We start from the raw sequence: 5,552 nt of genomic DNA, 5'->3' as shown, positions 1-5,552 counted from the left end.
GATTCTTTGCTTCCTGCTTTTTCTCCTAACTGCCGGATGAATTTGAAAATAAGGGAGTGTCTCTGTGGCAGTAACTTTGTCATGTGTTTGAAATGCAACACTGCTCACAACTCCTCCCAGTGGCAAAGATCCAGAGATTATTTATAGATTTTGCTCTTTTTCAGTAGTAGCTGAAGGTAAATTACATTCAGGTACTCTGGATATTGCTCTGTCCCAGGAGGGCTCACAATCTAAGTTTGTACCTGAGACAATGGAGGGTTAAGTGACTTTTCCAAGATCACAAGGAGCAGCACTGGGATTTGAACTGGCCACCTCTGGATTGCAAGACTGGTGCTCTAACCACAAGGGCGCTCCTTCACTTTGTCGTGTGTTTATGGAGGGTGCAATCTTTAGAGTCTTGGGCTCTCTGCCCAACCTCCTGCCCCCCAACAAAAGATACCAACTCCACTGTTTTCCCCAACAATTGGGCTGGGAGATATTTTTTTACGTCTAGTAGCGCCACCCGAACTCTCGTCCATGCTCTCATTACCTCTCGCCTGGACTACTGCAACTTACTCCTCACCGGCCTCCCACTTAGCCATCTATCCCCCCTTCAGTCTGTTCAGAACTCTGCTGCACGTCTCATATTCCGCCAGAACCGATATACTCATATCACCCCTCTCCTCAGGTCACTTCACTGGCTTCCGATCAGATACCGCATTCAATTCAAGCTTCTCCTTCTTACCTACAAATGCACTCAGTCTGCTGCCCCTCACTACCTCTCTACCCTCATCTCCCCTTACGTTCCCGCCCGTAACCTCCGTTCACAGGATAAATCCCTCCTCTCAGTACCCTTCTCCACCACCGCCAACTCCAGGCTCCGCTCATTCTGCCTCGCCTCACCCTATGCTTGGAACAACCTTCCTGAACCCTTACGCCAAGCCCCCTCCCTGCCCGTCTTCAAGTCTTTGCTTAAAGCCCACCTCTTCAATGCTGCGTTCGGCACCTAACCCTTACCGTTCAGTGAATCCAGACTGCCCCAATTTGACTGCCCCTATCGGACCGACCGTTCACTTGTCTATTAGATTGTAAGCTCTTTGAGCAGGGACTGTCTCTCTTTGTTAAATTGTACAGCGCTGCGTAACCCTAGTAGCGCTCTAGAAATGTTAAGTAGTAGTAGTAGTATAGAAATGATGAGTAGTAGTAGTAGTAGTTTTTTGCTATTTGGCAACACTGCTCCCCCCAACTCCTCCCCCTGGCAAAAGATCCAGAGACATTAAGAACTGCAAGGAGTTTACATGGTAACATAGTAAATGATGGCAGATAAAGACCTGTGCGGTCCATCCAGTCTGCCCAATAAGATAAACTCAGTTTACATGGTATTTGTGATACATTATACCCATTTGATTTGTCCTTGTCTTTCTCAGGGCACAGACCGTAGAAGTCTACCCAGCACTGTTCTTGTACTAAGTTCTGAAGCTAGCATCTTAAGTAGAGGAGTGTGGTAGCCGTGTTAGTCCACTCTTAAGGTTATCAATAGAAATCAAACAAAATAAAACATGGAAAAGAAAATAAGATGATACCTTTTTTATTGGACATAACTTAATACATTTCTTGATTAGCTTTCGAAGGTTGCCCTTCTTCGTCAGATCGGAAATAAGCAAATTTGCTTATTTCCGATCTGACGAAGAAGGGCAACCTTCGAAAGCTAATCAAGAAATGTATTAAGTTATGTCCAATAAAAAAGGTATCATCTTATTTTCTTTTCCATGTTTTATTTTGTTTGATTTCTATTGATAACCTGAAGCTAGCATCAAAGCCCCTTAAAATTTACACTCCAGCCCATCCCTATCTATTCAGTCATGATCAGGGCATAGACCGTAGAAGTCTGCCCAGCTCCCGTTTTGTTTCCCAATTACTGGCATCGCCACCCAAACTCTGCTAAGATTCCGTAGATCCATTCCTTCTAAACAGGATTCCTTTGTGTTTATCCCACACAGTATTCCATTACTGTTTTCATCTCCACCACCTCCCATGGGAGGGCATTCCACATATTCACCACCCTCTCCGTGAAAAAATACTTCCTGACATTAGTCCTGAGTCTGCCCTCCTTCAACCTCAATTCATGTCCTCTAGTTCTACCGCCTTCCCATCTCTGGAAAAGGTTCATTTGCGGATTAATACCTTTGAAATATTTGAATGTCTGTATCATATCACCCCTGTTTCTCCTTTCCTCCAAGGTATACAGGACAAGGATTACTGCCAGCTCCCTGCTGCAAGCAAAAACCTCAGGGAAGTGGCCATGGTGTGCTGGTAAATGTTTTTTTGTTTTTTTTTATAAATCGTGTTTATTGCAATCCAAACATCAACAGCTTACAATATTAATTCAAGTTACATATCTTATAGAACACATTGTTCGTCTTGCCTTTTCTTTTTATTCCCTCCTATCCTATTCCCCATCCCCCCCCCCCCCCCCCCCCCCCGCCTCTCCCTTCCCTTACCCAACCCTTCTCTATCAAGCATGAGTCAACAATTCAATATTTTGCTTCTTGCTACTGATGTGAGGGAGTCCCAGAATGTGGCCCAGGTGTTACAAAATTGCACTCCTTTTCTGGAGGCCAAGTCCGGTATACCCTTCTTTTCCAAGGCACATGCCTGGATCATCGCTGATCTCCAGTGTGGGACTGTGGGACGGTCCTCCGTCAGCCATAACTGCAGTATGGTTCTCTTCGCCATTAACATAGTTCTACGCAAAAAGCTTCTAAATCCCACCGGTGTTGGTCTTTGCAGCCCGAATACATCGAACAGTTGTCTTGGAGACTGTTTCCAAGATGAGTTCCAAATCTGTGTCACATGGCCATGTAACTCTGTCCAAAAGATTTTTATTCGAACACAGTTCCAATACATGTGCCCCAAGTGGGCCTTAGCACCTTTTACATTTAGGACAAGAGTCTGTTTCTCGCAGTGTTGCTCTATATGCTCTGTAAGGAGAAATATGCAATCGAAGTAGGAATTTATACTGCATTTCCCACCAAGCCGCATTTGCCGTCATTTTGTACATTGCTTTTAAGCATTCCCCAATTTGCTCTGGTTGTATGTTTACGTGCAGTTCGGCACTACAAGCCACGGACACCTCCTTGTAATCCAGGGTCTCCGATGCATCTCTCAGGTTGCAGTGGAAGTAACTGAGTGGTACTTTCAGTTGTGCGTCCAGTCCAAGCATTTCATGAACCTTGTCCCAAGAGTCCACACTCAAAGAGTCTGCCGGTAACGAGGCTACATAATGCTTCAGCTGTGCATACGCAAACCAATCATTCACATTCGCCCCATACTCTTCCCTCAGCTCCTCAAGTGATTTTATTCCCCCTTGGTCGTTTACCACCTGAAACAGATATTTTATCCCCGCCGCGCTCCACCTCCGAAAGGCGGGTGAAGTACTCCCTGCCGGGAATGCTGAATTTCCACTAAGTGGCAACAGTCCCGAGACTGAAGGACTCAACGACCGAAGCCGACAGAGTCTCCTCCAGGTGGTGCGCAGCGGGGACAGAACATATCGCAGCTGGCCCAACTGGGTCAAGTCCACCGATGGGGCATGTAACCACCATGCAAAATGGGTATTTCCCAGTAAAGCAATCTCTGTGTCTGTGCAAGTAAAATAGTGTGAGTTGCGAAACCAGTCTGATATGTGCCGTGTATTACTAGCGAGGGCAAACAATTTAAGGTCCAGAAGTCCCAATCCCCCCCTAATTCGGGGTAACATTACTTTGGGAAGTGGTATGCGGGCCCTCTTCCCCTGCCATAAGAAATAATTTAATTTTTTCCGGAGCCACTTTCCCTCTCTGGGACGTAGGAGTAGCGGGAGCATTTGCAACACGTATGTCCACTTGGGAAAAAGGACCATGTTGTAAAGCGCAATGCGACCTAATAGTGAGATCGGGAGTGCCTGCCATCTTTGCAACATTTTCGTGGTGTGTTGCTTTAGGGGTACCATATTGAGATCGGAGCTCTATGCACTCAATATGGTCTATGGGGATATAAACCCCCAAATATTTGAGCCTGGTTGTCTCCCATTGAAAGGGAAATTTGCCTGTCCACTTTGTCCTAATCTCTGCTTGTGTTGGAAGGGCTACTGACTTTTGAAAGTTCAGGGAAAATCCCGTGAGAAACCCAAATTCGTCCAGGGCCCCCAGCAGATGCTGCACCGATGTTTCAGGGTTAGTCAAAGTCAAAAATATATCATCCGCAAATGCTAATATTTTGACCTCCTGTGCGGGCATAGAAAGGCCCCCTATGTCTGGGTCTCTTGTGATGGTCCGTAATAAGGGTTCTAAGTACAATAGGAACAAGAGGGGGGATAGTGGGCAGCCTTGTCTAGTTCCCCGTTGCAATGTGAATGCTGCTGACTGGGTCCCATTTGTCACTATGCGGGCCGTGGGATTAGAGTACAGAGCCGCTACAGCCTCCATGAACCAGCCCTCCAGTCCCACCCAGCGCAACACCCGGAAAACATAATTCCACTGCACTTTATCGAATGCTTTTTCAGCATCGAGACTTACTAATAAAAGCGGGTTTTTTTGTGTTCTGACTATGCGCTATGGACAGGAGGACTTTTCGCACATTTACCATAGCTTGACGGCCTCTGATGAAGCCGACCTGATGGTCACTAATTAAGGACGGTAGATGTTGCGCTAGCCTGTCTGCCAATATCCTTGCCAAAATCTTGACATCAACATTGAGTAATGATATTGGTCTGTAGGATTCGAATTGGTCTTGCGGCTTTCCCGGCTTTGGAATAAGAGCAATTAGCGCTTCATTTTCTCTCAGGGAAAAACTCCCACGCCCCACCACCTCTTCATAGTATGAGATTAGGGGTCCCACCAAATTGTGACCCAGGATTTTGTAGTATTCGCTAGGAAACCCGTCCGGTCCAGGGGCCGATCGGAGTGGTAGGGATTTTATTACCTTTTGTAGTTCCTGCGCTCTAATAGGGAGAGACATTTGTTCTATCACTTTTTGTTCCAGGCGCGGCATGGCCGCGTCTTCTAAATAATCTTCTATCAATGGGCCTTGGGTTTCTCCCTTATTGGAATACACTTCCTGAAAATAATCTTTGAATGCCTTTGCTATTTCCTCGGGCCGGGAGAGCCGTGGCCCAGCACCTAGTTTGATTTGGGAAATAAATTTCTTTGTTGTTTTTGCTCTAGCTACCTGTGCCAGGAGTCTCCCTGTTTTGTTTCCAAAACGTTGAAAATTTAGGTGCCTGGCAAATAGTAGCCCCTTATATTTCTCGTGAATCATCGAGTTTAACGCCACCAATGCTGACGTCACTTTCTCTTGGTTTTCTCTATTGGGGTTAGCTATATGCAATCTTTTTGCCACCCTATAAGCTGACTCTAGTTGTAAAATGCCCGCTGCCAACTTCTTTGCTCGCGCACTCATGTATGCAATTATCTCTCCGCGAACAACAGCCTTAGAGGCCTCCCAAAATAAAGTTGGTGAGGCGCAAGAGGGCACATTCGTGTCAACATAGAACTGCCAGCGGGCCTTCACATGATCCACAAATTTCTTATCCT

This window comes from Microcaecilia unicolor, chromosome 3 (genome assembly GCF_901765095.1).
Source record: "Microcaecilia unicolor chromosome 3, aMicUni1.1, whole genome shotgun sequence".
Taxonomy (NCBI): Eukaryota; Metazoa; Chordata; class Amphibia; order Gymnophiona; family Siphonopidae; genus Microcaecilia; species Microcaecilia unicolor.
Note: the sequence above shows the minus strand (reverse complement) of the source record.